We start from the raw sequence: 18,175 nt of genomic DNA, 5'->3' as shown, positions 1-18,175 counted from the left end.
AGATTTATCCTAGGGATGCAAGGATGGTTCAACATATGTAAATCAATGCAATACAGTAACAAGTTTCTCAGGTTTTTTTATCATGGAGGCATATTATTTCCCCATCCATTTTGAAAGAGATTTTTGTAGGATTCATCTCTTTAGGTTGGAGGTTTTTTTCTTTTAGAGATTGAAATATTTCACTCCAGGTTGTCCTTGACTTAATAAAGTTTTGGTTTGAAAAGTCTCCTGTGATTATGATGGGCTTTGCCTTGTATGTGATTTGTTTCTTTTCTCTAGCTTCTTACAGTATTTTGTTCTTCTTTTGGGTTTCTGGGATCTTATTATATGTTTAGGTGTAAATTTATTTTGATCATGGCTAGTTGGAGTAAATACACCTACTTATCTGTATGTCAAATTCTTTTGTTCTATTTGGGAAGTTTTCTGTCATTAATTCTGTGAACAGTTTTTTTAATGTCCTTTGTACTTTCTCCTACTTTTTCGTGGACTCCTATGAGTCTTAAATTATTCTTCTTTGTGTCATCTAGGACCTTTTTGATTGAATTCTCTTGGTCCCTTACTATTTTTAAGAGATCTCTCTTTTCATGGCCACTGATCACCATCCTCTCTTCTATATCTGATATTCTGTCTTCAGATGGACTTAGTCTGTTGTGTATACTTTCAATAGAGTTTTTAGTCTCCTGGATATCTGTTTGAGTCTGTTTCATGGATTCCATTTCTTTCCCATGTTGGACCTTTATGGTTTCCATTTTTTCCCTATGCTGGGCATTCGTGGCTTCTATCATGGTCCTGAACTCATGTATTTTTTTAATCTGTTTGTTATAGAGTCTCTAATCATGGCTTTCATTCTGCTCGTGATCTCTGTAGTTTTCTGGGAAATTATTTCTGTTTTGAGCTTTTGTAGAGCCTCATTTATTTGTTTTGTTATTTCTTGTGCTATCAGTTCAGGATGTCTAGGTAGTTGATTTTCAGACTTTTTCACTGGAATTTGTCTTTGGTGAGCTGGAAGACTGTGTTTCTGCCTTGCTTGAATGTCTTCTCATTTTTATTTTTGTTGTTGGTACTGTCCTTTTTAAAATTCCTGGCTTAATACTTTGATATTCCAGGTATAGCTTATCTTTAGATTTTGAGTCTCTAATGACTCTGAGGCAACCTCATTTTCATTATAGCAGGAAGGACAACTGATTAGATCAATTACCCCACCTTAGCTCAAATCATACAATCAGCAACAAAATAGCATCAAGCATAGTTTAGCAAATGACAATTTCTGGTAGTTATTAATCTATCACATTTAACTATGTGAATTAAAACAAAATAGAGGACTACCCCAAAATATGTTTTTAGTGAGTAATCTGTTCAATATAGCAACTTTACCCTTCATGATGGGGACTTAGAAGGACTTGATGAGAGATGGATAGATAGGTAGATGGATAGGGGAAGGTTAGAAGTGAGGCCAGAGCCCACATGAAGATCACACAAACTGTAGGAAACTGATGAAGACTAGAGGAAAAGACAGAATGAAAGAGCAAATAAAAGAATAAAACAACCTAACAGCAATATGGAAGCTAGAAACTGTAGTCACTTTCCTTTAAGACTAATGACAGTTGAGAGCAGGAAAGAGTGAGAAAAAAGAAAAAGAAAGAATAAATCTGAATGAGGGCAGGAATAGGAACAAAAAGGGAGATGAAGAACAATGTGGGAAAGTGAGAGTGAGTGAGAAAGAAATAAAAGGAAAAAGAAGAAAGAAAAATGGAAGAATTTGAAAAGAGCAGAAAAAAAGTTAAAAGTTAAAAATAAGTGGAACAGAAAAAATAATTTTAAAAATAACAAAAATGAAGGGCCTCCTTCAGGGTATGTCTCTGCTATCACAATAGACAATGTGGGCAACAGTGTTCAGATCTATGTCAATTAGTTTCAGCAAGTCAGCAGCAGACTCCTGAGATTCAGGCTAATGTTTGGCTGCAAGGCCCAGGTTGAACTCCATGACCTCCTGCCTGGTTAGACTCTGCAAGTTTGTACTGCAGGTTCCAGCTGCTTTTCCCCTGAAGATAGTCCAGGTTTCAGTGGGAGGTGGTGACCTGTCCAACTTACCAACCACGGTGGTCTGGTGTCTCTTTATTTTAGAGATTCTCTTCACTTTTCCAGTGGGCTTCAAGTGAGCCTGAGAGAGGTCCTCTTTCTGTTGTTCACTTCTGCTCTATCTTCTGAAGCTCAGAACAATGGCCTTTATGACCCTTTGTGTCTCTGCTGTGTGGATCCAGGTACCAGCACAGCCAGGAGGCCAGAGGTGGGGGGGTTGGGGTTGGGGGTGGCACTGGGGTGAAGCTGTGGGTGCCTGTGTAGCTCCACTCCTCACTGGCCCACACTCCTTGGAGGCTTGGTGGGTAGCAGCCCAGCTCCATGTGGCTCTGTTTCTCCTCACCAGTTTGCACTGCCAAATCAGCTTTGACCTCACTTTTGACTACACTGCATTAGAAAATCTTCAGGACAAGAACAGCAAAGCATGTTACTCTTTGTTGGCTGCTAGCAAGATGGCAGCTGATACAGACTAAGACCCACTGAACTCAAATTTAATGTACATTTGGGTGAGTATGTCTTAGTATGTTTCCTGCTGCTGTAACAGACTATTACAGACTGGGTAATAAATTTATTCTGGGATCTTATCATGATTTTGGGATCTTATCTGGTGCAGGTCTTTTGGTTGTGCCAGAGCACAGTGAAAGACATCATATAGTAAAAAAGACAGCATGAAAGAGAAAAGGGCACAAACTCACTTTTATAACAAACCTACTACCAGTGTAAGTCATTCAAGAAGGCAGAATCCTCATGACATATTCACCTCTTAAAGTTCCCTCTGTCAACACTGTTGCACTAAAGACTAAATTTTCAACACATGAACTTTTGGGTAACACATTTCAACAGTAACATGGAGGATTCTCTATTTGAAAAGGCTCTTGGTTTTTCCAACTTCAGGTCACTGTTTTTCTCACTGTAGTATTATTACCTCTGCTTTTCATCCTCCAGTGAACATCTCTACTTACCATTAGTTATCATGGTGTTTTTTTTCCTGAGAGCAATGCCTGACTCATATTTTATTTCTGAGTCTTTCTTTGGCTCACTCATGTCCACCCAGAGCACTGGGGACTTTCTCTGGCTCTTCTTTCATAGAGACCATGTGTTCTGGGAGCACAGAGGAAGCAGGTGCTCAGCTTTAACAAGAGGAGCTGAATTCTGCTTCATGGTTGCTGCAATCATTACTTGAACCATCAACGTGGGGGGCCTAATCACTGAAGTTTCAACTTCTGCAGTTTAAAGAAAAGCCATGTTTTATCTATGTATTGGTCAGCTTGTTACTGCTGGGATTAAATACACAACATAGGCAATTTAGAGAAGGGAGGGCCTATTTAGTTAGTTTAAGTCTATGGTTGGCTGACTCCAAGGCAGGAGCACTGTGGTGGAAGAGTAGTGGAACAAAGCTGCTCACTTCATGGTAGGTGAGAAGTAGAGCATAGAAGAGCTCCAGCAAGAGTTGTACCAGTGACCTAACTCTTTGACCTGGGCCCCACCTTCTAATGGAACATTCAGCTTGGAACATCAGTAGATTAATCCACTGGTGAGGTTGGCACCCCTATGACCCAATAATCTGTCCAATAATCTCTTAATCCATTTATCTTGACAGTTAAGATTGACTGGCACAAACTGTAGTTATACAATTTTCTTCTTGATGTTTTGGTAAAATTTACAAAAATGGCCAAGGAGAAAAATGATCATCTGACTAAAATTTATTCATGCATTGTGTATAGAGACAGCATGTCCATGCACATGATATAAGGATCCACATCTGAAAGCAGGGAGATGGAACCACACATGTCCTGTATCCATTTATTTGGTCATCTATGGCCAAGAACATTCCTATGAATTATTTGTGTAAACTTGGGGTTTCAGATAGAGTCTTGCTGGAAGTACGAAGTCCTCTGAGAGTAATTGAAGAAGAAATTGTAGCAGAACTAAAATTATAAATTATAATTTTATTATTTCATTTAATCATATATTTCATTTAATTATATATCATATTTAGTTTTTTATTTTATTATAAATTACAAAATTATAAATTAGTTCTAAAACTAGTTTATAGTCATAAAATTTTGCATTAGTTTTCTTCTTTTTAATCAGAGCAATGAGAATTTTATAATCAGATTCCTGATCCTGGGGAAAGGTGTAGAGGAAGCTTTTTGTATGAGATATTTTTCACTGACTTGAATGTCTGGTGATTAGGTCCAAAAGCATTTTTCATGTTTCCTACTTTATCAGAGCCTTTACAACGAAATCAATCCTTTTTCATCTTAATTTTTACAGTTTCATTTTGCGTTAGTCATTTGGGGAAAGTATTTTCCATTTCTTCTTATTTTCTAGGAAAATTATTTTCCTGCAGTTTTTCTAAATTGGATATGGGGCTACCAGGCCATGGGGAATACACACATTGATGTAAGTGAAATATTAGACCTCAAGACATGGGAGGGGGGGTGGCAAAACACATGTAGTGCTTACTGGTAAGTGACATTTATTGCAAACTGATTAAGAAACTACAAGATATGAACAGAGTCTCTTTAAAGAAGAACATCGAAAGATTCTCCTTTTCCCCTCTTTTGATAAGGGTGATTTCTTTTGGTTAATGTGGGGTACTATATGACAGGTAGCTGAATTCTGATCTGGCTGAAATGAAGGAATCATATCACAGAATGTGTAATCCACTATATTTTTTTGAACAATGTTAGAATCCTCATATTCTGTTTCCAGATTTGGCAAAAGCACTATTAGGTCAGTTGATTATCCTGAGTTCCATACTAGACTGGTCCCACAGTGGCCATGGTTCCTGTTAGGAGAGAATCCTGAGGGAGGTAACAACAGCCATTATTTTAGGAAGAGACCTCAGGTAAACTCTCAAAGATCATTTTCCTAAAGAGCTTTCACTCTTTATGAGTCATCTATTCATTCAGAAAACATTCACGAGTGCCTATTTTATGTCAGGCACAAAAGAAAGAAAAGATATCTTGAGGTCTTCACACATATCATAGAACAATTTACATAGTTAGAAACTTGAGTAGCTGCCAAATGAGTTTTAAAAAAGTCTAGATAATAGCAAAACTGAGGATGTATATTTTAGGGACCATGAATGAAAATATTCTTGGAGTTGCTATGTCTTCCTGCTAGAACCTGAGTAATTGTGTCTTCCAAAAATGTGTATGTTGAAATCGTAACACTCCATGTGAATTTACTTGGAGTTGGACCTTTAGAGAGAGTGGAACCCTCATGACCCAATACAGGTTCCCTAACAAAGAGAACCATGGAGGATTTTCTCACCCTTCCATCTTGAAGACACAGTGGGAAGATGGCTATCTAGGAACCAGAAGCAGGCCCTTACTGGACATGAATTTGTTGGCACCTTGATCTTTGTCTCTATTTGGGTGGCTCATGGAGGCATGGCCTTGGGGGTCTATGTCTGGCCCTTCACAGACTTGCTCCACCATTCCTTTCTGCAGTGGTGTCTCTGTCTTGGAGCCAGATAATGGATTTAAACAATGAGCAAATTAAACCCAGTCTTTACACTGTGGGTGTTTGGTATTGTGTATCACCGACCAGAAAGCTGACAAATACAATGACCTCTAGAATGATCTGAGATGTATGGAACATTTTTTAGAGTCTAAGGAAGAAGATAAAGCTTATTATGGAGTTTAGCCAGTCTTAAAGGGAAAGGAAAGCAAGAGCAAGTGTGAGCGCTTTATGAGCACACTTAAGGAATCCTGTCTCATATTGGTAAATCTTAGGATCTCCAATGACTTCAGGAACAGGAATCAGGACTCTCTAGATTTTCAAGCAAAATTTGCTTGGCATACCAGTAGCAATCTAGTTAGATTGCATCAGCTTTAGGGACTGGGAGAGTTTTCTGACAAACATGGCTGTCTGATAGGAGCCCAGTAAAGATAGTGGGGTCCTCAGGGAGCTACCAGCAGCCATTGAAGATGTGGCTGAAGTGTCTCTGTGCTCCACATGGCTGGTGGTGTATTTCTCCTTAGAACATAGATATTGCAAGATGTTGAGCATCTTCTAAACATCATACAGGACTCCTTAGAAATATCCCCAAACTCACTATTTATGTCAGTTCCAATAATACTTTTAAGTAACTTTAAAAAATTTTTTGTTACTACATGTTTTCAGTAAGTGACATTTACATTCGTCTTAGGGAGCAGGTGCACGTACAGAGCAAAGCTTCTTTTTTGCTCCTTTGCCACCTGCCTCCCTCCTTCCATCTTTAACTCCTTTTCCCCCATATTCATTCTTATAATTATTCTTAATTCATATTTTTATGACATATAATGTTTACATTCAATGTTTGTATATGTTATAGATGTGGGCTTTGGGATAAAAGTTTTAGGTTTGCTGACAATGGACTAAGACTTGGTTTGAATAGGTGCCTACAATGTCTAGCACCCACTCAATCCTTGTCATAACCTTGGGTTTCTTTTTGGGCATCATCCTTTGAACTTCTGGGCCCACCTTTAAAATGTCTCATTTTGCCAAATTTGCTCTTCCTCTCTCAACCCAGTGATGGCACTTTTCCTAGATGGGCATTCCCATTGGCCTTCTGGGAGTTGGGGAGCCATTTTCAACTGCTCTAGATTCCCTCACAATCAGGAGGGTTTCCGTTCCCTGTCCTCCTCTTCCCACCCTTGTGATTTTAATTGAAAGAAAGTGAGGACACTGTCGAATTTCAGCTGTACCCTGCCCCTGTGGATCTTTCTCCTTCTTCTCAGTAGTGACATAGTCTCTTTCTTGTGCTTCCTGTTCCCAGTCTTCTCCATTCATCATCTTAAACCAGAAGTTTTCTCTGGATATGTAGATGGCAGCTTTTGGAACATTATTTTCTCCTTCAACACAGCTAGGGTTTAGAATTATTATTTTACCCTTGACTCAAAAAACCAATTTGAAACTCAGTGTCAGACATTCCTTTAGTTTAGACTGAGTCCTTCCTTTCTGGATTCAGAGAATGGCAGAGAATTATAGGGCAATAAAATTTTAAGGAATGGAGGACATTTTAATTTCATCTCTCAACATGTTATTAGTGAAACCAAATTTATGAAATACATGCTAATTGACTACTTTTCAGATTCCTTAGAGATTTCAAGGATTCTTCTGAATGCTGAGGCATCTGGCCCTTTGAACTAGCTAATGAAATTTCTCTTCAGCTTGAGTAATGTGTTACTTGTTTGTCTTACTGTGTTGTCTAAATATGTACACTTGTCTACTATACTCTAAGTAACAGCTTCTTGTGTTGGTAGATCTCAATTCAAAAAGAACTCAAATGGAAAGAATGTATTGGTTTTACACATTCAATTGCCATTCTAGTAACATTGAGAAGAATACTATTGATTTAATATGGTTGATAATGTTTCCCCCAAATGAATCTACTGTTTATAAGGGGAATAATGGCACGAGAAACATATTTTTAATTTATTGTGGCTGATAATGTTTATTGAAACTATCACCTATAAGGTGAATATGGCACTGATAGCTTATAGTTTGGATTATTTGATAGTTTGCACATCGGAAGGTCTTTCTACTGTTCTGCATGAAGACAATTATCTCATTCAACTGTGTTTGAGCTACTGCAAAAACGTTGCTTTGTGAAGTATGTCAAGACTCCACTTGGCTCAAATACCTCCTTTACACATTAAAACTGTATGTCAATTTATTGTCAGACACTCCAATTAAAAATTACACCAAGTACATTTTAATTTTTTTGATAATCAAGAAAAAGTGTCAATTTGATGAGATTTATCAGAAGGTCATGAAGCTTCCTTTGTTCTGATATTCACACAGTTGTACAATCCCCAGTGCTTATTTGTGGATTGGATCTGGTGACTTGCTTCTAACTGATAGAACACAGCAAAGGTAATGAGATGTTACTTCTGTGATTAGTTTACAAAAATCTGTGACTTCTATCTTTTTTTTGTGTGTGTGATAGAGTCTCACTATGTAGTTGAGACTGACCTGGAACTCACTATGTAGCCCAGGCTGGTCTAGAACTCACAGCGATCTTCCTGCCTCAGCTGCCTGAGTGCTGGGATTACAGGTATGCGCCACCACGCTTGGCTTGTGACTTCTATTTTGCTAGCAAACTCTATTGCTTTTTTGATGCATTTACTTCAATGCCAGTTTGGAGAGGTCCATGAGGTAAGGAACTGAGGGGCCTTCCCGCCAACTGCCATCTAGTAATTGAGGTCCTCAGCATAAGCTTAACAGTCACATTCATACAAAACTCCTCACAAGTGATCATATAAGATAAAATGCGTTTCTGGTGGCATAAAAAACTGGGACTTGGGCTGGGGATTTAGCTCAGTGGTTCCACCAACTGCCTTGCAAGTGCAAGGATTCGAGTTCTATCCCCAGTACCAAAAACAAACAAACAAAAAACTGTGACTTGGTTCTCACATTGTGTCCTACTAGTGCTGTGACTCTGAGAAAGTCCCTAAAATATCCTGCACTTCAGTTCCTTCATCTGAGATGTAGTGATAATACTGTCTAATGTCACCATTCTTGTATTCCTTTATTCATTCATGACTAAATATTTATGAAATGTCTGCAGTGTGCATGACACTGACTTAGGCATTGCATGTAAGGAAAAAAGAGCTCCTGCCATAATAGAAAGAATTAAATAAGATATTTGATGAAAATACTAAATAATTTCTAAAGTGTAATAAACACGAAAGTGGTCACAAATAATGATGGTGACATTATTTTAACACTGCAGCCTTACTTTTTCTGATAGCTATTTATCACCCCACCCCTCCATGTAAGCTTGCTGAATATACAAGATCAATAACTTTCCCTTTGGAGCAGAGGTCTCATTTTCTATGTCAGTCTAGACAAGCTCATTGCAGCTTTTGTATTTATAATTGTCCCTGCAAAGGCTCCCAGGATCCCCAGGGCCAAGCATGCTGAGGTTGTTAAGATGTGCCTCCCCTTACTCTCTGTCACACAGACAAGTGTATCATTGATGTGTAATTAATAACAGGGGTGCATGGCCCAGAATTAACACAGCAGTCTAGGCCTTGCAACCTTGGTGGCGTCGATGGGATATTTGTTCTTTTAGCAACATTTATTAATACAAAATGCCTCATGGTGTAGTGGGGAAGGAAAGTACCTTTGTGGCGTTGGTGATGTGCTTGCTTACAGCAAGCCACAGGGGCAGCCCAGCTCCATTCACTGATTAATTCAAGACATCTCTGAAGTGGATGTGGGAGCCAGGGGAAACTTATCTTCAATTTAAAATGTGTGTGGTGAGCAGATTCCCTCTGATTCTCAACTGGCCTTAGCCTCTACAAGGCCAGGGATTTAAAATGTTTTGCTCACCCCAGGAATAGGTTTTCATTGAGCAGTTTTTGAGTACCTAGCAGTGAGATAGGCTTATTGTCAACAGAACAGCCTGTGGATGTTGAGTCCACAGATTTAATGTTTAGTTGCTGAAGAATGTGATTCTCTGCAGAGTGGACAATCAGAGCTAGGAGGATTCTAAAAGTTTTTGCAGGAATCCTTTCCACGGAGTGACTTTCAAGTATTTATCTTTATTTTTCTCGGCTATGGTTGGGTTGGTACAGTAGAGGGTCATATCATATAATTCTAATTTCTTATGTTTGGGAGGAGACAAAGAGGAGTGTGAAGTGGGTTCACTGTGCACTGGTTGTCAACTTGTCTAAGTCCAGTGAGGCAGAACATGCACACAAGTTATATGAAGTGGATTTATTGCCTACAGATAGACAGCAAGGAGCAGCAGAAACCGGATTCATCAGGAGCGCAGCTTCCAGGGCTCAGGAAAGCTGCTTTAGGGCAGATGGACTCTTACCTGCGTGGGTCCCAGTTACACCTCAGTTGAAAGCCCCAGAAAGCAACCCACCTGGGCTTTTAAACCTTGGGAATAATGGCATTTGCTGGGCTAAATTATTCATGAACAATTCTGTTTTCAGCAGGGACTGGAACAGGGAGAGCCCAGGCTTGCCTAGCCAATCCTGTATTTCAGAGTTCTGCATTCCTAGCATTCTCTACAGTTATTTTTGAGAACTGGAAATGACAAAGAAGGAAGAAATGGATTGGTTCAAGGCCTCTTTCAAAGACAGTAACAAAACATGAAAGAGAGAGAGAGAGGCTTCCCTGAAGACTCAGTGAGAGCCAGTGTGTGACAATGTGTGATAATAATAGACTATGGGGTGCTTCAATTCATGGTCATCAGACCACATATGTTGCATTGTTAAATTCCGGGGCATTGACAGCACCCTCCCTGCATAGCCATGTCTAACTCCTTGTCACTCATTAATCACCCATATTTGAAATGCATGACTTTTCAAACAGAAACTCTTGCTCTTTTCCTACTGCCTCTCCTGTACTTCTAGTCATAGTTTTCTGTTTTTCCAGGCAAAAGTGTATCACTTTTGTCACTCTCTTGCCACAAGCATGCCTGATTTTCTTGCTTCTTGGGCCCTATGCTACTACTTCCCAGTGCATTCCCTACCTGTGATCCCCTTGGCCATCTGCTTCTCTGCTCTGGCTCCCAGATGGCTGTGTGCTGTAGGTGGGGAAAGCATATGAATGTGCAGGTGTTTCTGCCAACTTTAGCTCCATTCTCAGTGCTGTCCTGCAGTCCTCTGCTGTGGCCCAGCTGGAGCCCTCATCTGTTACTCACAACAGTTTTCATACAATTCTAGCCACCCCAAACTGCTCCTGCACTTATGGCCTTGCTTCTCATTATTATAGAGGACACTGTGGCTACTTGCCATGAACTATCTCCATCTTTCATCTCTTCCTTCACTAATTGCTGCAGATTAACTCATGTTGCAAGGTGTCTTTATTAAAATGTTCTCCAAATCAGTCCCCAAGGCAAGGATTATAGTGCTGCAGAGTATTTGGGAGATGATACCAGGAAACTCTAGGAAGTAGACAGGGAAGAAAACTAATCACTACTGTGTTGTCAAGCTAATTTCCTTCATACTGGAGCATAAGTCTATTGGGAACTCTGGGAGCCAACACAGAACACAAGCTTCAGTTTCCCATCAAGGGATGACGGTTTCTTATACACTAATTCTCATAAGTCTGCAGGTGGAGACTCCTCCAGGGACCATTAGCTCTCCACAACCCCTGGTCTGTTGGAGTTTCCTTCTCCCAGAAAGCAAGCCTTTGTGCCAGCTGTTTAAACTTTTGGAATTGTAAGATGGGAATTAGTAGCTCTGACATAGTCTGCATTCTTTTTCCAATGTATTATTTATCTAGAAATATTAGGCCTTTTTCCAGTAGGGGATAGCTTTGAAGATAAAAGTCAACATTTTTAGATCAAAAATAGCATAATTCTCCATCAAGTACCTGGCTCCTGCTTTTGAATGTCATGGCTTTCAAAATTGTGTGCGTGTGTGTGTGTGTGCATGTGTACACATGCATGTGTATTTGGATTTACAAAAGTCTTGGTTTTCAAGACTATATGCATTTTTATGTGTGTGTATGTATGTATGTTTGTGTTTATAATTTAAAAAGACTATAGCCTGAGTCTGTATTTTATATTCTTTGAAGTAATTAGCTGTGCATATTATTTTGCTCTATTTTTAATACAAGAAGAAGGGAAGCAAATAATGGTAATAATCACAGTGAGGGCAAGAGCAGTGATGAGGATGATGACTGATGCTGAAGTAGCCCTTGAGAATACACTAAGTTGGGAAGTACTGAGAAATATTCCTTCACCATTTGTTTCAGTTTCTTTTACAAATTCTTGTTAGTACAAATTTCTACGTTTGTAGTACATAATGATTATACTCATTTCAAGGAACTGGTACGTGTGCATAGAACATCTCAATTCTTTTTGCTTCCCCGATGTCATTTTTTAATTTAGAGACAGGGTCTTGCTCTGTAGTTCAGACTGGGCTTGAACCCATGGAGATCTTTTGTTTCAGCCTCCCAAATGCTGGGATTACAGGTGTGTGCCACCACCCCTGGCTTCTTCCACCCCATTTTATTCATTTATTTACCTTATAAGTCATTATAAAGTTAATTTTCATATATAGAGATTAACAATCAGACTAATAGGCTAAAAAACATTTAAAACACACAAGACAATTATAGGAAATCAAGATACATTTTTTAGATACATTGGCCATGCTGGATAACAAATTTTTTTTCTGTCTTTTTTTCTTTTATCCATATTTTAGTTTGCATGGTATTTTATGTTGAGTTTTACATATAAAAGAAACCATGAGGTATTTAAGTTGGTGTGTCTGATTTACTACATTTAAGATTATGGTCTCCTGCTGAAGCTGGAAACAGTGAGGTTCCTGGCACAGGCAACTCTTTAATATGAAGACTGGAGCAAAAAGCAGCTTTTAATGATGCTGGCAGCTCAGTGACTCCTGTCAGGCTCAGGAGCCCCAAATAGAAGTTTGTGGTTTCTCATGTGTTGTCGTCTGCGAGCCCGCTCACCGAACAAGGTTTGGGAGCTTGGACTGGGAGAGTACGGAATGGAATCACTAGGCAGACTCTGGGGACGTTTCTGGAATGCTTCAGCTTTATTCAAGAAATTCACAGGCTTATATAGGGAACCATGGGGGAGGAACATGGGAGGAACTTTTAACGTTTGGCGATATCTTATCGGCCAGACATGGTGGAGTGATTCTTCTTGGGTGAGGCTAAGGAGTCACGGATTAGGGGCAGAGGTGTAGCCTGTTGGACCCAGCATCTACGCACTTAGGTGAGTTAGCTCAGCCTTAGCAAGGTCTCCGAGTTAGCTCAGGAGATAGGAGTGCGGTGAACCTGGCCCAGCCAGGCTTGAACTTCTCTCACACTCATATACCTCTCTTTTCATATCTACGAGGTTTAATTCCTTTGCAGTTTCCCTGGGAATATAGCAAGCAGGATTTACACAAAGCAGGGCAGTGGAGAGAGGGAGAGCAAAGAGTTCTGGCAGAACTTTCCGAGTCCATTACCTTTCAGATTACAGAAGTTGTCATGTTTACTCAGGTACATTCCACAAAGAGCATAGTTATCTAGTTAACCCATAGTTGTTTAATAACGCATTTGACGCATAGTTGTCCTATGACTCTGGACAATCATGCCTTAAATTTTATTTCTAGCTTTTGTTTCTAGCCCTAAGAGTTAGGGACCATTTAGCGTATTGCACACTATAACCCCCTCCTGTTCAACAGCTTTCTTTCCCACTATTATCTTTTCATTTGTGAGCTCTTTCTCTAGAGGGTGGTTGGCGCTGCGTGGAAGAGGCTGCCATCAACCCCAGGCTCTGCCACCTGCACCTTCCACATGTCTGTCTGGCTCTTAGTGTGGGCAGAGCCTACTATTTTCCTCCATCTTCAAAAGAAGAATCTTTCTTTTTTACCTTTGTGTCCCTTGATCCTCTGTTCTGAAAGACTTTGCTCCATCAATTTCCCCCCTCTATTACATTCTCAGTCCTTCTGCTTTTCTAATGGCCACTTTCCTATGGTTGATAAACAGATTCACCTGTTCCATTTTAAGAGCAACTCTCCCTCCTCTGCTGCCACTTTCAATTTTCCTCCTTGCTTTGCAGCGCAAGTCCTTGAAGGCATAATCTGCACATCCTGTCTCAACATCCACATCTTTCACTCACTCTTCATCATGCAGCAATCTGTCTTCTGTCCTTTCACCCAATTGGAGCTGTTCTAACAGAGTCATCGGCAGCCTCCTTGAGGCCCAATCTAATGGACTCTTTTTTCCACTTTTGCCACATTTGACCTCCCCATTACACCTGACACTGCCAATCACTCCATGATCTTTGAAGCCTTCTCCTTTCTTAATTTCCTTTTCATTCCTTTGTGATCTCTTGATTATCTTTCCGTCCTTTAAAAGCTATCTGTACTTTTCTCTTTAGGGTTTTGTCCTTGCGAGGATGCCTTTTGTTTCACTCATCATTCTGTATGTTCTCTTTGGATAGGCTTCAGCTCTCTCCAGGTCATCCTGCTTCAGATCCTGTATGTTGATCCCCCCTTCCCCCCCCTCTCTCCCCACTCTCCCTCTTCCCCTCCCTCTCCCCTCTGTGTGTGTGTGTGGGGGGGGCTTCATCATCTCTGCTAAGGAATCAACTTTTGCATGCAACCACCACCTGGGTAATACAGGGCAAGTCAGCTGCAACACAGCTAAATATGAATTTATTGACTTTTGCTATATTCCTGATAATGTCCCTTTGCTACTATTCACTGTGTATCACCAGTCAAGATCAAAATCTCAGACCAACTAAAGTTTGGTAATTTTCTTTATGAAATGGTACTTGTAAATAGTACCCAAGCCTGACTTCTTTGGTCTCTGTGCTATTTGTCCATTATGATAACAATTAACTAAAACAATAAATTTCTTTCTTTTTCCTGCAATGGTTTATTCTCCACAGAGGAGAGAGGTTTAGTCCTTCTTGACAGCTGCTTTCCTCACAGCGGTCAGCACATTGCTCAGCTCCTCGTGCTTCCTCTTGGCTCGGATGTGCGTCCCCACCTTTTCTTGCTGAACTTGAGGGCCTGTTCGTTCTTGGACACCTTGAGAAGCTCCGTGGAGAGCCACTTATGGGGGCGAAGCCGCACACCTCCCGGATCATGTCCTGCATGAACTTGGTGTGCTTGGTGAGGTACTCTTGACGGCGGCTGTGCCTTAGTTTGCTCATGTTCTTTGTCACCTGTGGCCTTTTTGAGTCCCACGGCCATGAGGGAGCCTAGAGCCATGGCTGGGGAAAGCGGAGGGCGAAGGGCTATGTAAGAAATGAGTTCTGGCCCAGTCCCCTCTATCTGGAACCCCGCGCCCCTGCTTCCCTTGGGCTCACTTGCTGCACTCAGCCATCCTCTACCCATTCAGTGGGGTTCCAGATGGTGAAGGATGCCAGCCTAAAATAGCCAACTTCTAAAAAGAGAAACGTTTTATTTTGTTTTATGGTTTTAGAGAGTTTTACAGGTCTCCATCCATGATTGATTGACCTCATTGTTTTGGGCCTGTGGTGAGGCCGCGCTTCGTGAAATCAACACACGGCAGAGTGAACCTGCTCACTTTACGCCAGGGAAGGAAAGGAGAAGTGGAGGGGCTGGGGTCCCTTTAAAGGCCCCCCTAACCATGACTTAAAGACCTCCCACTAGGCCACACCTGTTACAGTTGCCGTGTCCTACCAGCTGGACCTCTCTGGAGAAAGAGTGTTTGACCTTTGGGGGACTTTCCTTACCCAGCCTCTCTGTGTATCTCATCATTTCTACTCTGCTATGGATTCCCATCACTTCCCATCATTTGGCCCAAAGTGGGGAGGTGAATCAGTGAGGTGCTTCATTCACTTTGCACAGTGCTGGTACAGAATGTGTTCACCAAGTGCCAGCCACTAAATTATGCCTCATAATCAGTTTTCCTTCACTTTTCCAACCTGTTCTAAAGTCATCTCTAGAAAAATATTTTGAAAAGGTTAATTAATTATGGATACAAAAGCCTTTCATGAACTCTAGCACAATGGAACAAAGAACTAGCCTGTGTCCTGTTCATCTCTGTGCCTCCAATTCTTAGTGTGATATTGAATAAATGAATTGATGATCTATATTGCTGTAACAAGCTGACGTTTATCTAGTTTTGCAGGTACAATATTCCCTATCATTTTACTTAATCCTAAACTTGCTCCTTGCAAAAGTTCACATTTTTAGGGCAGTAAAACAATAGTATGACATTAGACATTTTTCAAAACCTATAAAACTGTTCAACTTTGTATAAATCATAGGTTTAGTTAGTAATAATCTATCACTACTAATTCATTAGCTGTAACAAATGTACTAAATTATGTAATAGGTAAATAATAGGACTAACTGGAAGGGCAGGTGTAGGAGGTAGGGGATATATGCGAATTCTTTGTACTTTACGTTCATTTCTTCTATACATCTAAAATTGCCTTAGAAAATAAAATCAATTAACAAAGGATAAGTGCCTGAGACAGATAAGATGAGAGAGTTTTGCTACTTGTAAGTAAGAGAAGTGTTGTGATGTTACACAATTAAAAAGAGACAGGTAGGTTTCCTTACTACCATACTTTCTCTTAAACCATATCCTCTGCTGTTTCTTTCCAACAATAAGAAACTATGTTGCTAGTGAAAAATGACCTTTTAATCTCCACTCAACTTTTTGTGAGGTACACGGTAATCTCATCATTGATATTCTGCTTTTGGCACTTTTGGAAAGTAAGTCTTAGGCAGAGAGGAGTTTATTAAGTTCTGTGTGAGAATACCCTTCACAAGACTAATTGAGAGTCTTTATGACACAGTGGAGGCTGTCAATCCTAAGTTATTTGACATTTAATTCCTGCTGATGTAAATTTTATATGACAAACAGTTTCACTTAGCTGTGTCACCTCTGGTTTATATACACCATAAAAGGTTTCAATTTTAAGAGGCAGAGACAAAAGAGCCCTTCCTGGTTGAGAGGGGTAATGTCAGGAAGACTTGAAAGGGCATGGCTGCTTGGGAAGGCTTGGTAGCTCTCTGGGGAAAGTCCTCTGGAAGGAGGCCGGGCATCTTTACCTGTGCCAGAGCTCAGAGTACCTGGGCTGAAAGAGTGTTTCTTCGTTGCAGGACCTTGACTGATCTACTCTTCTTCCCAGGAGCCGGTGAACATACCACCTGCACTTCTGTGGCTCTTTCTTTAGGAAAGATTTCTACAGAGCCTGTTGCTGTACAGTACACTCTGCTACACACTAACAACCACATTTCTCGAGCATCCCCTGACTCTTGATATTAGTTTCTCCAACTGAAATCACTGTGTTAGAGCTTATGGCATGAATTAACCTTATTAAATATTGGGAAAGTACTGGCTTGTACTTATGTACCCAAAACACTTTACCGAGCATTTACTATATGCCATGTTCTACAGTAGATACTCTGGCAAATGAACTATGTCTGCTCCCAAGAAGCTTTCAGGCAACTAGGAAGACTTTACCTAAAAAAACAGAAAACAATATAAGGCATATGTGTGTGCGACACTTCATGATTTGTTAGATTCTCACTGTCTCTTCAAGAGGACTCTCTGGGTGAGGAGAGCAGGTATCACTTCTGCACTATACTGGTGAGGGCTCTGAGGTCCACAGGATGAGAGCTGGTTTTCCACTTCCAAGGTCGGACGTGCTTTTTCAACGTACCTTGTGGGCATCTTACATACTTACCACAAAATCCTCCAACAAAATATGAGCTCTTACAAGGTGTCAATAACAGCAAAGGTGTTGCTTCTGTAGATTCTCTTGTTGACAAAGCCTGGGTATTGTCATTGGGCATTTTGTACATTTCTAATGATAAGGAAATCAGTGTAAAGAATGCTTAACATTGGTTTAGTCTTTATGCTAATATAAACATTAATATCCCAATTACAAAATGCATATGAATTTTATTAGTACATTTCATATGCTAGACACTTCTCATTTTTAGTTTCCTATTCCTTCACAGAGTTAACCTTTGATTATTTACTAGTTCTGTTCTCTGTGTGAAACCCATGACACCTGGCCAATATTTGAGGATGACGCTCTGTACTTGTGGCAGTTGTTTTACCCATCTCATTCTTCACCTTTTTTCATACTTCCTCGCCTTGTTCTCTACCTGGGAAAGGTGTCTGGTATGAATCCTGTCCTCTGTTGGCTCTTGTGTGCCCAGGAGGAGGCACCTGACTGCATTTGGCCAGTGGGGATTGCTGGCAGGGAGTTAGAGAGGAAATACAATGGGCTGAATGTTTACTCCCAGGCCCTATTTCTTGGAGGACATCATGAACCGTCTCCACTGTTTATCTTTTTTTAAAAATTGAATTTATTGGTACATTCTAGGCATACAGTACAGTTACATTCATTACTGGGATCTTGCACCTTTACATGCCAGGTCTTGGGTCTCATTTTTTCCCCTTGTCCCCACCCTCCCTTCACCCCCTCCTCCCCTCCCCACCTTCAAACACTTTAATTCCATTTTTACATTTTCTCATATTTTTTTCCTTTTTCTTTATTCCCCTTTCCCTATCCTTCTCACTGTCCCTACACCTTTGGTCCTTTTCTTCCTATTTCATGTTGTTAATTGTCCCGTTAGGATCTTGAGTACTGTTTTAGTTTTTCACACCAGAGAAACTTTTCGGT

General features: G+C 40.3%; 1 pseudogene; it reads right to left on the bottom strand.

Moving 5' to 3' along the window:
- Positions 1-14,457: 14,457 nt before the first annotated feature.
- On the bottom strand, positions 14,458-14,771 carry LOC104853016 (annotated as a pseudogene).
- Positions 14,772-18,175: the final 3,404 nt, after the last annotated feature.

This window comes from Fukomys damarensis, unplaced genomic scaffold (assembly GCF_012274545.1).
Source record: "Fukomys damarensis isolate Sample0158 unplaced genomic scaffold, DMR_v1.0_HiC HiC_scaffold_2, whole genome shotgun sequence".
Taxonomy (NCBI): domain Eukaryota; kingdom Metazoa; phylum Chordata; class Mammalia; order Rodentia; family Bathyergidae; genus Fukomys; species Fukomys damarensis.
This window is presented reverse-complemented; position numbering and strand designations above follow the sequence as displayed.